The 16,906-nt window shown below is 42.0% G+C and overlaps 1 long non-coding RNA gene across 6 annotated transcripts in view; it reads right to left on the reverse strand.

Annotated features, from left to right (window-relative positions):
- LOC100576868 overlaps positions 1-16,906 on the reverse strand; it is a 130,927-nt gene that overhangs the window by 43,836 nt on the left and 70,185 nt on the right. For 5 of the 6 annotated variants that reach the window (XR_003304823.1, XR_003304820.1, XR_003304821.1 and 2 more), the window contains exon 2: positions 9,719-9,948. The exons of the other annotated variant lie outside the window; for it this stretch is intronic. This is a non-coding gene — a long non-coding RNA (uncharacterized LOC100576868). The remainder of the gene's footprint in view (positions 1-9,718; positions 9,949-16,906) is intronic. 6 annotated transcript variants of the gene reach the window in all.

A 16,906-nucleotide genomic window follows, 5' to 3' on the forward strand; every position in this document is an offset into this window, starting at 1 on the left:
GTGGAGGAGAAGAGATCCCAGGGACAGAGAAAGGGGGGAGGGAGGGAGGAAGAGAGAAAGAGAGAGAGAGACTGGTAATTTATAATGTGTAATATGTAAAGTGGTAATGGACGGCCGGTTGTAGTGGTCGCGTTCGATGCAACCTGGAACTGCAGGTTGAGAGAGTCTGGAGGCGAGTCGAGAGAGGCGAGCCAGGCAACCGGCCACGAAGATGTTGCGAGGGGGGAAGGAGAGAGGAGAAGAGGGGAGGCGTCGTATGGGGTACCTGGCCCCGTGAGGGCAACGACGACGAGGGGGATGAGGGACAGAAAGGGAGTGAGAGGGACGAGGAGGAAATCGGACAGGGAGGGAAAGAGAGAGAGAGAGAAGTGGTGTGGGCATCGAGGGGAAGAGCGAAGAATACGAGGAAAGAAGAGAAAGAGAGAGAGAGAAGGAGAAGATCAACCGCCACTGCTTGCGTGTCGAGGCTTAATGAATGCAAACCACGATCCGGAGGCAGCCCGCTCGACCTGTTGTTTTCCAGTCCAGATAGCCTATAATTTTTATTGTCACGGGAGAAATAGCAGCCTGATGGAGGCACCGGCTTATCTTGCTCCTCGTTTTGCGTCCCGGCAAACCGTGTTCCACGCGTTTTGTTGCCCTCTCCTTTTTACCCTCCTCCCCTCGATTTCTACTTTCTCACCACCCCCTCCCTCCCTAAATCTACCCTCCTGGTGATCCTCCCGCTCCTTCGAGATCCGCCCGTCCCACGCGATCCTTTTTCGTTTCACGTTCACGAGGAGGAATCGACTACAAGGAGAGAAGAGAGGAAAGGAGAGGGGTTAAAAGAGGAAGCTCTCGATAAACGGAGGAAATCGGCGCGGCCGCCATTCTTCTCTTGTTATCCGCGATAACAATCGTTCCATTATTCGATTTCGATGCGTGCGCGAAGCGGAAGAAGAAAAAGCAAAAGCAGAAGAAGAGAGGAGGTAGTATAGTATCGCGGAATACAGAAGAATTTCGAGCTGTGCCGCAGGTGCAGCGCTTCTTCGATCGGCAAAGATCGAAGAAGACTGGTGTAATCGGGTTCGAGGAATCGGATCGAGGGAGCGGAATCGATGAAGACACGTCGGATCGCCAATAACGATTATCCCGGATACTACGAGTATAGCGGTTGGTGGTGGTGGTGGTGATATCATCGTACTTCCCCGCGTGGTATTCAACGAGCCTTGTTATACGCTCGTTGCGGCGGCGCATTGTCGATCGAGCTCCAATGGTTTCGCGGAATCCCACCACTACCCCGCGGTGGCCGTAACATCCGCGACGCTACTAGCGAAATCGATCTGGTACACCGTGAAACGTTATCCACGAAATCGAATGGATCGAATTTGAGGGAAATGCTGTTTCCAAGATTCCTTCTTCTTTCTTTAAACCACCTCCCCTTTGCAAATATATATATATTTTCATCGTTTTCTTTTAAAGAGTTTACGAAATTGGAAGCTGTTGGTTAAACGAGCATTATTATTCTCGATGAAGGTGATTATTCTCGGAAAAGAGTTTCAACTCTTGCGCTCGAGGATCCGTTCGAATAAAAGAGCGGGAATAAAATACGCATTTAGTATCATTGTTCATTGCGATTCAATTGCGCGCGTTCGACGGACGGGTCGGAACGGCGTCATCATCGTCGTCATTATCATGCTGCGCTGCTTCATGCCGCGGCAAGAAATTCCGAACGGTATAGCGACCGCAGGGCAATCAGCGTTAACAATGTTTTATTGTTACGTCACGGATCGGATCGGATCGGATCGGATCGTGCACGTAGCAGACGGACGGACAGCCGTGCATTAAGCTTATCATAACGGTGTGCCGTTAAGTCGCCGTCAGGCCGAACCCTTCTCCCCTCGCTCGCGCGAGCGAGCGAGCGATTGGGGGGGAAATAAAAGAGCGGCGGCGAAGAGGGGAGGGGTAAGAAGGTTGGAGAGTGAAAAGAAAAGGCGCGTCGAAAGAGTATCCGGGCGGGATACGACGACTCGAGTGGGCACGAAAATTTGAGACGGGAGAAAGTTCGGTGGCCGTGAAACGATTATTCCACCGAATCTTTTCTCTTCTCTTTCTCTCTCTCTCTCTTCCGATTCCATTGAAAACGCGACCAAAACACGTTGTCTCATTGGTCGGTAGATGTGAAATTTGTTTAAGCTTGTAGTAAGCAAGGTCGTCGACGATGATTGGTTGTAAAAGTGGCCATGTGGATGCGTATTTTAAGCGTGATTTTCTCTGATTGTGAGAAGAATATTTGGATGTTTTTTTTCTCTTTTTCTTGAAGAGAAAGAGAAAGAGAGAGAGAGAGGGAGAGAGAGGCAGATAGCATTGTTATTTTCCTTCTATTTAATGAACAATAAACAGATAATTATTCATGAGATGTTTGAGTCGAGTTAAGTACCAATAAATGTTGTACACGTGGAGTACAGAGCCCAAGTGCACTTAATGTAATGACTGCACGAAAGGTTTTTTTTCAGATAGAATATACTCAGGCGATCATTGGATTGATCGAGGTGAATAACTAAAATGACTAGCTCGTTCCTCAGATCCTATCTTCCGTTTAGATTACGCGTGATGACACACATCGGCAAGATATCGTTTCGTATCAATGACAATCCATAACGTGTCTAATAATATAGCCGTCCAGTTAATAAAACAACGAGTTAGTTACTTTCTTACTTTTTCTTTTTTTTTTTTTAAATACAAATTTCTAGGATATGATAAATTTTTATCATATTCCAATTAAAAGGAAACGTCAAGACGATGTCTTGGCGGGAAAAACCAATCTCCGTTTTATATCAGAATTAATGTCCCAGTTACGAATCTTGCTTAAAAAAAAAAAAAAAAAAGAAAACGTACAGCTACGTACACGATTTGACGAACCGTTTCGTTTCTACGATCTTAAAAATTGCGGTAGGGGTAGGGGAAAGAAAGTAACACCTTTGGGCGCTTTAACACAGCCGAACGTTTCAGTTAACTGTACTCCTATATGATAGGTTGTTCGTTCTCTCTTAGATCGACTAATATATGGCGCATGAAATGAGCAAAGCCGTGAGCCGTACCGACGGGATCGGCGGTGGGGGAGTGGATGTTGAAGGGGGGTGAAGGTGTAACGGAACCCCGATGATCCACGTATTCATCATGCGCGACCTTAAGCGAGAAAAAAGTGACAACCAATTTATAACCGAGATAATTACAATATCAAGTGGCTGGCTTTTAATATATGCTTAATAACCAATAATGAAATCGTGTCGACCGATCGACCGAGACCTCGATTCCTTCTATTTAGCGGATCCTTTTCTTTTTTCTTTTTTCATCAAAGAGAAAATTGATTTTTTTTTTTTCTTTCTGCGACGAAAAAATCTCGAAATTTTTTCGTACGGGCAGAGAAGAAGCGAGTTTCGCTCCATAGAGACGTGATATCGTTTTTTTTTAAATATCGTGTCCGGTGTATTTTCATCGGAATTTTGGAAAATGTGTAGCGAGGCATCGCGTCGAAAGAGATTAGAAAGTCAAGGAGGCTGAAAACATTAGTTGAATATTATTTCTTTCCCCGATAAGAAGTAGGCAATGATTACACTCTTTTATTATGTACCGTACAATACATAATTACGCTTTCGACTCGTCAACCAGATGTGGCTTCATCAAATTCCATTAACTTCTTACGATAAATCATTAAGCTAAACGGGACATTTTCCAAAAAGGAAAAAAAAAAAAAAAGAAAAAGAAAAAAAAAGGAAAAAGAAAATTACACGGGTCTGTAATAGAAAGTATTAAAAGTGTTAAAAATTGGAGAGAAAAAAAAAAGAAGAAAAAAAAAGAATTGCAATCCATTCTATTTGTTTTCTTATTACAGAGAATTATGGAAGTTACTCGTAAAATCCGTATAAAAATTCATATCTCGTTAGAAAGATATTTTTCAAATTTAATGATTGGTAAATCTGTCTCCTTTCCTCCTTTTGTACAATCCCGATGGCTTTCCCCTGGTTGGAAACCAGTATTCCAGCTACACGGCTAATATTGAACAAACTACATCCTCCCATTTTTTTTCTTTTTTTTTTCTTTTCTTTTTTTTTTTTCTTTTTTTTTAAACGCAAGGATTTAAAGTAGTTAGTTCTAACGACAGTGTACATTAGAGAGGTTCAATTGCATCATACAACAAACAACATAACATTCTACAAACACAAGGTACAAAGTGTCTTAGCAATAACTTTCTAAGAAAACATTTTCAAACCCGTACTTAAGAGATTGTTTTTTCTGAGAACGGCATTTCCTGTCGCATTCTAAGCAAACGCCTTTGGGTTTGACGACACCTTAACCCAAGTAACCGACTGTGCGTTGTCTGTTCAAGTCTGCGAAAAAATTTTTTTCTTTTTTTTTCTTCCTACCTCCGATAAGAAAGAATACGAGAGAATCATGGGAATATCTACTACTAGGAAGGAGGAGGAGAAAAAAATAAAAATAAAAATACCACTTCACGCGAGTTCAAAATTGTTTGAACCAACTTCGTTTCCAAGTATCGTGCACACAATTTTCGTGTCCACGGAACCGGGATCGAAACGCGAACACAACACGCCGCGTCTGTTAAATACAACAAGTGTGTCACCGAAACGAGCGAATCTCGCGGCAGAAGACTAATTGACAAACATTGACGGATCGCCGGTGTAATGGCCGAAGTGGCCTTTGTTGACACGAAGACCTTTACTTCGACAACGCTTCCCACAAAAGCTCTACACCTTCCACTCCATTTGCTCGCCGCTTCTCTCTCATCACTCTCTTGCGACACGAAACCTATTTCCTACTCTGCACTGTAAAATATACACATATATATATATATATATATACCCTTGGATCAACAATCTCCTTCGACTACTGAACTGACCCACAATTTGAAAATCTTACACATTGGCGAAAATTACCCAGAAAGAAAGAAAAAGAAGATATATATTTCCAAACCGTAAGAAGATATACAAAAAAGAAAGAGAAAAAAACTCTGAGAAACTTCGAAGAAATTTTGAAACTTTTCAAATAAGGATACGTCGAGAGATTGGCGGGAAATTCAAAGTTATCGAACGATCGGATGGGAGAGTGCGAAAGGATGTTTATTTGCACGAGGAAGGGGGAGGAGGATTCACCGATAATCTCATGCAAATTGTTAAAGTTGTACCATTAGCGGGAACTAATGTCGCCCTCCGCGGCATTACGAAGGAGGGAGGAGACGTGGAGCGAGTGTAATATTGACGGGTTTGACATGGGGTTTTGAAAACGTTCGATTGGCCCGATTCGAGCGAGGGCTTGTGAACCCCTCATTATTTATTAAATCATCGCCCGCCAACTCGTGGGCGGCCTCGCCTCTCACGCGAAATTCGTCTCGCTTGAATAAGGCGAGGACGATTTAAGAGATTATGGGACGAGGGAGGGGGAGGCGGCGCATTATGCAAAACGATCACCGCGAGAATAATAGGCGCCGCTTTTAGCCGGGATACGCACCTGTCCTCGTGATGAGAATAGGAAAGAGGGGGGAAAGAAGGGAAAAAAGTGGCGCGCGATACGAATGTCTCATTCGTTTATATTAATCGAAGGAATTGTAATATTGAAAATGTACAAATAATATACTTTTGAGAGAGAATTATAGAGAGATGAATGAATAAAATTTTCAAGATCGTGTTCTTTCCAAGTTAATAACTGGGAGGGAGCAATAGAAAGAGTACTATTATCAAAAAAAAAAAAAAAAAAAAAGAAAAGAAAAAGAAACGTTCTTTTTATAGTAATTATTCCGAGTGTTCCTCGAAATAAAACTCTCGCGATAAAGCAGATAATTATATATCATTGGAGCAGCGATCAAAATGATAAAATCATTAATTAAAAACGGTTTTTAATCACCCGTGACACGTACGAGCGATCGAACAACCTATGCAGATCACGTTTGTCCAACCCGAAGAAACGAAACTTTTATTTTATTTAACCGAGGCTGGCAATCAGCCGAGCATCATCCTCCTCCTCCTCCTCCTCCTGCTGCTTCTCCCGCTCCCGGCCAACGCGCTTCTCTTCAATCGCGTGATCCAAGCCGAGCATCCTTTTCACCCACTTCCTGCTCCTCACGGCCGACGTAAAACCCTGCACACGTCGCGGATCCAGATATTATCAATCATTCGTTTTAATTGCTAGACAAATGGACGTATTAGGCTACGTCCAAGGAATATAAATAGTAGGTTCTCGTGCGTTTAATATTCTATCAGCCTGCCTCGCTAATTTCCCTCTCCCTCTCTTTCCAACGCTATCCTTCTCCGTCCTTCTGTTTTTCCATTAGTCGTTGGGCGTTTAAAGGCTGAAGGAAAGAGGCGAGCGAGGCTCGTTGCACAATCTCGCCACAACAACACAATAGTTTCGTTGAAGCTGGAGAGAGCGAGCCCCTCTCCCTCCCTACCCCTCCCTTATCCCGTCTCGTTTTCTCTCGTTCCGTCTCTTTCCAACGCGCGCGCCTCTCGAATCCGGGAATCTTTATGAAAGGCATAAACGGCCATCTTCGGTAACGGTACCGGGCCGAGAATGGTATTCATAATTATACAGTTGCGACACACGCATTATTTGTTCAGAATTGTAATGGCCACGAAGAAGGTCCCCTTTCATTGAATCGAGCTGAGCGGCCGGTATAAAACGTTAATCGCCGTGCCACGGCAACGATGTCCTTTACGACCGATTATAAATCGTCGCTTTCTCACCGCGTTTACATCCGACTCTCGATAGAGGAGAGAATATAATCGGGCCCGAGAGGGCCGAGATTCCGTTTTTTTAACGCTCCAATCCACCGATTCGATCGATCTTCCAGGGAATCCGAATATTATCGTTACGCGTTAAGGTATTTCACGTACGAATCGGAATCTCTTCCATTCGCGGTGTTGGAATGTTTGGGTTAAAGAGGTGAGGAGAATCGTGTTAACGACACGCGTGTATTCCTCGAACGTGGAATTTTTTCCCCTTTTCTTCTCTCTCTCTCTTTTTTTTTCCTCTCGATTTTTGGAAACTTGGAATTTCTCGCGGGAAGCGAGAAAACTTGTACGAAGAGTGATTTTTAACGTGGAAAAGATATCCTGATTACTTTAAAGTTTCTATACTCTTCGTAATTTAAATTTCTAAAAATCTCCAATATTATTTTGTTCTGCGAAGAGGAAATATCTCTTACGTTCTTGTTTCTTCGTAACAAAGTTACTTATTCCATCCAGAAAAAAAAAGAAGAATTTATAATTCGTTCGACGAAAATTAATTTCGAAAATCAATGCTCGTTTCCAGTTGCAAGTACGAAAGTAAATCGCGATAAATTGCAAAGGAGGAGGAAAAAAAAAAAAAGAAAACGCAACGTTTTACACACGCGTTGCAAACGTTTCAAAGAAATGGCGATGGTGCGTCGATGGGTTTAATGACAGTGAACGGTTCGTCCCATCTTTTCATCGCCGATAGCAGCGCCACCGCCGTCTTCTCCCGTGTAATCGCGTGCGTGCAAAAATTCGCGTAAATAAAGCGAGGCGGTTTTGGAGCCGTTTCACCTCGACCGGACAATTTCGCTGCCAATCGAAAGCAATTTAATCGTAGCCCTCCTTGGCTGCCCACCATCGTGGCGAAAACGAACGGCCAGCGCGAAACAGTCGCGCTTCTTCTCCCACAAATAATGCAGGTTCGTTGGCCAGCGAACGTTCCTCTCTTTTCTTCCGTCGCTCGTTCGTTACACCTTCTCTCCGTTCGCCCATCTCGCTCCCGCTTAACCCATTGCCCCACGCTCCCTCTCTCTCTGTCCGACACGACTTGGCTGGAACGGAGAAGAGCCGAGTTTTTTGTCGCCCCATTGTGTTAGTCAGGGTTGCTGCCACTTCTGCTCTCCTATTGTACGCATTCATCAGCGTATTCATTCATTTCGTTCGCATTGTCTCGTCGACTGTCCTCGCCTAAGGTCCTCCCTTTCTCTCTCTCTCTCTCTCTCTCTCACTCCTCCTCCTTTCCTCCTTCTCTCTCGCCTGCTTTTCCATCCTCATCCTCCTCGACTCATCGGGTCCGGCATTATGCTCCACGTTAACGATGCCCGTACTCGTGAAAGGCGGAGAGGAGAGCGACCGACGAGAAACAAATTGCGGCGTGCGTGCAATTTGTATTTTTTCCCTTTTTCTCTTCTTTTTTCGTGCGCTCCCATCCTAGGTTCCCTTCCTATTCCCGGCTTTTTCGGATTTCCACTGTTTTTTCTTCCGCGTACCGACGCGTTATATGGGCTAGCGATAGAGGAGGAACTAGCTTGCTCAGATATTTATTATTTCGAACGCGGAGTGCATAAGTCTCGGGGAGGTTAAAGCGTAACTCGAGAAATATCGAGTGTGTATCCAGGATATATTTCAAATTTAAATTAGAAATTCTTACGAAGGTGTATTCAGCGGCGATATTGCACGCGGTAATATTTCACTTGTTTCCCCCGCGTTTTTCCACGCTCTTTAAATTAAACTTCCCCTCGATTCGAAATTCGAGAAATTTCATCGTCGATATTTATTATATTTCTTCTAAGGAGGAATAAAATTTAATCGAAATTAATTCGATAATCCACCTACGTCATTATCGATCCTTAATCGACACACCCTCGACCGCGCTCCACCCTCGACTATCTTGACGACATTGTCGCCGGCTCGATAAACAGTTTACATCCCCTTCTTCCGGAATTCAGCCGTAGGTGTGTAACAACGTCCGCCGTCTCGACTTCCTTCGACCAATCTCTCGTGCTCCCCCTCTCGTGCTCACCCGCGAGGGTGAAGCAACAATTCTCGCGTTTCTCGCCCTCTCAGAGAATTATCGAGCCCGTGCAATATCGTTGCGGATATTGTTTCGACTCGAGACGAGAGTTGGAGGATCGACAATGGGGCCAACACACCCCCTCCTCTCCTAGTTTCCTTCTCCTTCGAGGAGAAGAGAGAACGAGAAGGTTTTCATTGTCCGTTCTCCCCAGTGGCAGTCGATCGGTAACTACTCTCAGTCAGTCAGTCAGTCAGTCAGTCAGTCAGTGAGTCAGTTAGTCGGCACAAGGAGACTGGCTGCCGACCTATGCCGAGCATGGAAATACAATTACCACAGGCGGAGGAACACTATGCCTCGCAACCCTCTCCTCCGCCATTACGAGGCGCCCGCCTTCTCTTCTCCTATTCACCCGCCCGTAATGACGTTTGATTGTGCGCCACCGACGGATATTCGATTAAATAAACAATATTAGATCCGCAGCCGGAATTCTCGCGAACTCTCTTTGTCACTCACGGATAAGGATAGAAAGGAAGAGGGGGAAGGTAATTGGAATATCGAAGATTAAAAGTGTTCGAATACCACATTTTTTTCAATCTGAATAGAGAGATAAGAAGGGCTTATTGTCTTCTTATTTTCTACGTTTTTATGGAATGGAATAGAAATAAATGTGCAACAGAAGCATTGGAAAGAGTTATAGATGTTTCTAGCTTTTAAGGAAATTATTCGGGGAGGATTAGACGGGATTTCGTGGCATAAAGAAATAAGGAAATAACGAGGAGACGTCGCGAGGCGACGTTGAAGCGCGAGAGGGTAGCGGTATATATATATGGATAGTGGTGGAAGGCAAGGTTGCTCATCCGCCGCCAACTAGGGGACCGCTTCGTGGATAGTACTCGACGCGGTACCGTTATACTCATTAATGTAATATCACCTTGTAAAAAATGTGATGAGTTAATAGCGATGCCGGTTGCCGGAGAACGGAGGAAAAACCTTACTGCCTTGGCGTATTGGATAGCGTGTAATATAAATACACGCGAATCCATTGCAACGTTTCATCGAGAGGCGATAATTTCACGATTTATTTTCGTCGCCCCGGTGAAAAGTGGCCGTTCCATTGTCGATATTCCTCGATATTGCTCCGTCTCATCGATAGCCAATTATCTGCGAAAGAAAAAAAAACCCACGAATTTATTCATTTTATTATTTAAACCGAGCTGTTTCTTTAAAGTGATATCGTTTCGTCGGGCAGTGAAAACGATTACCTTTAATTATACGTTAATTGTTACACGTATTGTGTATCTAAGAAAAACAAACTGTGAAATAGTGATCAACATTCAATAATAAAAAAATAAAATTTCAACGAATTTTAAATTCTATATAATCGATATATCAATAATGAGAAATAAGCAGAAGCGTCAGAAAGAGGAGATTTTTACGTGGATTCGATTGAATTGTGGACACGTTTATCCATCTTGCGATAAGATCTCGATCAATTCTGACCCTACATACTCTTTTATACCGATATTCTATCGTTAAACGAACGTTTACAAAAATATCGATTCGTTCGAGGATCGCGGAATTCAATCCTTTTTCAACCCTTAAGACTCCTATCTCGTTTTTTCCTCTTTCTAATACTTTGCACAATATTTAATCGAGATCCCTCTTTTCAGATCCTTTTTTCTAAACGAATTAAAGAGTTGTTGCTAGATAAAAAAAAAAAAATCGAAACGAGAAAGATTCCAAGGAGATTTCGGGGGGAAAAAGTGGGATAAGTTTTATTTAAGGGATTTAAGAGTCGAATCTAGCAAGTTTTCAGAAAAACAGAGGAGAAGAACTGGCGGGAAAGTAATCTCAGTTTGCTAACATCACTCTCATCCTGACTGATTCTCCCTCCCCCGTGCCCTAGCAGCCGCGAATCCTTGTTTGATTGAATACAGAACTCGATTTCGTTTCACTTGGCGCTCGCGGAAGTTGCTTCTTTGCCAGATTCAGCGGGCACAGCCCTATGCACGCAACCACTGTTGAACTGATAAGGGCATAAGCGAGGGCATAAATTCGTTGCCGAGTCATATCCTGGGAGCAGGATGCCTGCGGACGGGCGGAAATCCGAAGATTGCCTGTCTCTCGGCCCTGTATCCGCGTTTTTCCTCGCTCGATCGCGTTTACAAATGCGAAAATATATTTTTCCTCGCGTTTGCATCTCCTCCTCGGATCGTTGGATTTTCGACGGGAAGAATATGGCGTGATATTTCATTACAACCAAACGAAACAAAAAAAAAAAAAGGAAATATATATTTTATCTTGCATTACATCTACGTTACATGTGTGTTATAAATACAAATGAAATTTTGATCACAGGCTACGTACGTTTATATATGAAAAGAAAAGAATAGCATGGATACTTAATTTCTCTTCAAATCTGTTCGTTAATTTTAAAAAATGATGGGCAATGTTTTGGTAGAAATTTCGATCGATGATAGTTTTTGATCGATACTAGCATAGGGGGGAAGATGGAAAAGAGGAGAGTCGGATAATAGATAAATCGTTAATTTATGCCCGCGCACAAGCGCAATCTTCTCGTAAAATAGAATTACCCTATCATTCTCCAAATTATACACTAATTAAACGCCCCCAGAAGGGATATTTTACGCATAAAATGCGCATCCAATGGATTATCAAACGTTTAATTGCTAGGCTGGTACACTTGGTTGTTCCAGGAAACGTGTCCCTTAAACGTAAAATCCCATAAACGTGTTCCTTAAACGTAACAAGTGTTCGTATTCCTTATAAGCCAGTCCGCGTTAATAAACGGTCGCAAACGCGTTTAACTTGGCCGATAGCTTCGAGAAAGAAAAGAAGGGAAGAAGAAAAGAAGAGAAAAGAGATCCCGGTTAATGAGCCTTTATTACGTGCTCCTTCTACATTTTTCTCAAGTGTACACCCTTCTGTACTTGCGCGTAATCATAACGTAACATTCAATTTTTCAAGAATTATCGAGAATCTCTCTCCTTCTTTCTGTATTATGCATGGAATAAATAAATAAAGATTAATCGATGCACTTTTGCCAACGAGAAACAAGTTTTGTTATTCCGGTTGAATAAAATTCCAGAATTCTGGAACTAGGAAATAGTAGAAAATTGTTCGAATTTTTCAACCCTGAGAAATAAGGAAAACTAATTTGAAAATAAAATTAATATCAAAGAGCGAAAAATCAAAATAACAAAAACAATAAAAACTTTCTTTCCAACCTAATATATTGTACATCAAAACACAATCATTTTATATTTAATTCTAAATAGAATTATAATGTGTGAATAATCTAAAAATAGATATCTGTAATATTTTACAGTCTTTCAAGAAATATTTCGAAAAACTTATAATAAGAAACTTCTACCCCTTCTCTCTCTCTTTCTCTCTCTCTCTCTCTCTCTCTAAACAAATAACCAAGATTACAGGTTTTCGAAAGGAAAATAATTTGACGGGAGGATTTATAGCAATTTGTATCGATACAATGTTTCCCGATTAACATATCGGGCCGCTTTGTGTTTACCAATAAACACACGCCCCGTGTTCTCGTTTCTTAATCCGTAACTTCGGGATACAATGTTGTCCAGGAAGGCGCGGTATTACAGGTATTTACCATCGTTACTAAGAAGACGTTCATAATTCAGAAACAGGGCAAAAGTGTGTTATTTGCGCTCTATACCACCCGGCACAGGTTGCGATTACATTAAACGAATGCGCGAGGAGGAAACGAAGAGACCCAAGGGGAGCCTTAATTTGCCCGCTCCTCTCTCGTGAGGAGGGCATCAAGCTCGATTAAGGTGTGCAAGAGGAAAAAAAATTCATTAGGCGATTGGAACGTCTCGGAGGGAACAGCAGTGACACCCGTTATTTTCATCCTCGATTCGTTTATTATAAGTTTATTATATAAGTTTACGTGAAATTTTTCGAGGGAGAGGGAAACCAAAATGAAATTATCGGATACATTTTTTTAATTTATACGTATCGATTAGGAATTCTAGATTATTTTGAATTATTCGTTCGATATCTAATCTACAACCTGCAAACCTACGATTTACACGAAATTTCGTATACAAATTAGTTTAATCAGAACATCCATCGCGAGTATCTAATATATGGGAATAGATTTTTGATAATTTGAAAGGATCGATACGATTGACCGATAACGTTCGAATTTATTTTAATAAAATTATCATCATCTTACCGATAAATATCAAATAAACTAAGAAAAAAGAAAAAAAATCAAATTCACGTCGAATTTCCTTAAAATATTTTCACCCCTAGCCGTATGAATAATTGAAAAAAAAAAAAAAAAAGAATGAATGGGGAAATCGCGAACCCAGGTGACAGATTCTTAGGACAAGGGGGACTAATTATTGTCGACATTATTAGCGCTCGCGGTAACAGAAATGTGGTTGGAACGAAGGCTGGTTGAATAGGTGTGGATAGGGGGAGGGATGGAAAAGCGATAGATGGGCGATTCTGAGACGCTGCGTCGGCTCGAGGAACTCTCGAGACGAAGGAAAGCAGGAGCTATAGACGAGCATTATGTCTTCGTCCGCCTTGCACCGCGCCGTGTGACGTGACGTGAGTGTTCCAGACAACCTAATTACATCACAACGTAGCGCCACGCTGTGCCCCACCCTCCCTCCTCCTCGCTTTCTCTCTCTCTATACCACCTTTCCTCCCTCTCTCCCCTTCCATGCCTTACGTCGCAACCTCCCCAACCTCCTCCTCCAACCCCCTTCTTCTTCCGTGTTGCGATTTGACTACGCTTTTAGAAAGAAATGAATAAGATATACACGCATACTTGTACATTTTTGTTTTGCTCGAATAAAGCGAGATGGACATTAGAAATCTTGATATATATTTCCTTCCCCTTTTTTTCTACGATAATCATAACTTTTGACTAAATTCGAAACTTTCTTTCGCAACAATTTCAAGTGATACTCGCGTCATTTTGCTTAGTTTTTCCATTCCAGCTTAGGAAATCAACTGTCGAAACTATCAAAACGGTTTATGAGTGGACGCTGTATCTTACAGAACACGCAAAATTATAAAACCGGTAATTTTAATTTGGAAGACGATGATCGTTGCATCGAAAAAGTTTATGAATTATTCGAAAATATTCCGAAAAGGAAGTTACTTTCACACCTGATATACATAAATCAAACACAATTATTATTACAACAATCCTATCACCATAATCATTACAAAAATTATAATCAATAATTAATTAAATTTATCCGATTTATTTTCCGATGAAACGCGATAAAATTGCCACGTCTCGCGTAGAAAAGACTACTAGTTCCGGAGAAAAACTTAATTCGACGATATACATAAATCAAACACAATTATTATTACAACAATCCTATCACCATAATCATTACAAAACTTATAATCGATGAATAATTAAATTTATCCGATTTATTTTCCGATGAAACGCGATAAAATTGCCACGTCTCGCATAGAAAAGACTAGTTCTGTAGGAAAACTTAATTCGACGATATACATAAATCAAACACAATTATTATTACAACAATCCTATAATCATTACAAAACTTATAATCGATGAATAATTAAATTTATCCGATTTATTTTCCGATGAAACGAATAAAATTGCCACGTCTCGCGTAGAAAAGACTACTAGTTCCGGAGAAAAACTTAATAAAACTTCGACGAGCGCACGCGTACGGCGTACACGTGCGTGGAGAGGCGAGCCGCACGACAGCGTCATTCATAAAAGCGTACACGATGCACGCCCTTTTTTTCGTTACCGCCACTTTCACCGGCGGGGAGTGGAGGTCACGATACCACGGCCGCACGATTTAATCGGCACGAGTTGGAAACGATCCTCCGCCCGGTGGAAGGGGATCGGGTGTGTACACCCACGAAGAAGACTAATCGGCCTGTATCGGCTATCGGCGACGCGCGCACCGTTCCAACTAGCGGATCGCGACGTACCAATTAACGGAGGGGACGTTTCAACAGATTGCACGGGAGGTACGAGGCGATGCGGCCGTCCGTTACAAGATTTTTTACCGCGCGCGCGCGTCCACGATAAATCGGGATCCTTTCGTAACTCGAAAGCTCGTAGATAGTTACGAAAGGGGAGGGGAGGCCGAGATTAACGACACGTTAAGTGGAACGCGATCTCGTAATAATTGTATAGTTTTCGTGTTATTTTTTTTGACAAAAGAGAAATTTTTTTTTATTAGAGATCGAAAGAATTTGAAAATTTTTGATTTGGAGAGATGAATTGATAAATGAAGTTGCTCGAAATCCAGACTTTGAAACTGTTTGTATATTACGTTTCGATGTAATGAAATTCTTGTACAGTTGAATTGTTTTAATGCAGATACTTTCTTAATATCTAGATGGAATCAGATAGATGAAATTAATTTCTCGAACAAGAATTTTATTACAGATATAAAAATATTTACAATATAGCATAGAGTTTGAAGATCTAGAAATTTTCTCTTCGCGACGAAGAGATGGAAATTATATCATCCTGGCTGGATTGAATAGAAACGAGAAAAACTCGGGCAGACTTTTCGAACGCGTTGAATGCAGAGAGATTAAACTTGGAATGATATAAAGGTTAACCGATTGAAAACTGACCGGCCAAGGTGGGGTATCAATCATTCCCGTCACGTACGCAACGATCGAGGCGGGAGTAAAATTACGAGCGAGCGGTGGTACGAGCGCGATGATTTTCTGCTCATTTTTCAGATTGATCCACGTTTTTCAGGAATCCCTCCTCGCCCAGCCGACCATCTTCGATAGGTCTCGCGATTTATCTCATCGGTGTTTAACGTTATTTACGGACTATATGCAATCTCGAGAGAATCTTCATGGATAAACAAGTTTTGTGCCGCCACGAAGTTGTTGCGGAAACTCGTATAAACGCGCGTCACCTATCCTCTTCTCTTTGGAGAATTATTATTCGAATTAATTTGCCAATTATTAACCCGCTATTCGAACTGATCGAAAATTTCTACCATCTTTCTCGTTCCCAAGATTATTTTATCGACAATTAACGACGATGACATAAATAAAATCGTCGTAATAAATAATCGTGCGAGTTTTATTTTAAATAAAAAAAGGATTCACGCTGAAAGAATCCATCGTTCTTTCCTTTCTCTGCTTCCCTTTTCTTCTCTCTTCCCCAACTTCAACCTCTTAATTAGATAAGCTAGGATCTATCGGAACAAAATATCGGGGAAAAGCTTTCAGGGTGGGATCCGATATCTAAAGAGGTCGATATCCACATCGAGTAAAAGCTTGGGAGGAGAAACAACCGAGATTAACGCGGGAGGAATCGCGAGGAATCCCGGCCTCTCTATCCGTCGACCTATACAACAACAACAAACGGGGGGCGTTCCGCCGAGGAGACGATCGAATCAATTAAGAGAGCGACTTACACCGACCACCACCCTCCCCCTCCTCCACTTTAGAATCCATTAGACCAATTAGACGTAGACCAGGTCTACTGGCTGGCCATCCTGGCGCGTATAATTAGAAAAGGAAACGCTCCAAGCCACTCGCAACGAGCCGGCGATTACGATTTTCCACGGCTTCTATTACTTACTTTTCCCGAAACGCCTTTGTCGGTGGCTATTACCGTGAAACGCGCACCGGTACCCGAGTAGCATTCAGAAGGAAAAAGTGAAGCGGATAAGTAAGGAACTGTGACTGAATAATGAAAACGGTGGCCGGGTTACGCTCGCTCCTTCAACTCTTTATGCAATGCAAATAAACACAGCCATTTTATTACGAGTGTATATATATATATATATGTGTATATACATTTGAAAAAGGGGGTATCCCTATTACGAGAGAGATTATTACGAGGAGGGGGAATCTTTGCGAGTTGTTTCCTTTTTTTCTATTAATTAATAGCGTGAAGTGTTTTAATCTCTTTTTTTCCTCTCTCTCTCTCTCTCTCTCTCTCTCTATGTGTATATATACGATGTGGTTGTTTGCGTTTAGACGCGCGCATTTCATCGACGATTCCTTTCCTGTTTACGTTGTGTGCTAATTGAGATATTCTTTCGGAATGAAATTTATTCGTTGCAATCCGCACAATAATTTT

This window comes from Apis mellifera, linkage group LG6 (assembly GCF_003254395.2).
Source record: "Apis mellifera strain DH4 linkage group LG6, Amel_HAv3.1, whole genome shotgun sequence".
NCBI lineage: Eukaryota > Metazoa > Arthropoda > Insecta > Hymenoptera > Apidae > Apis > Apis mellifera.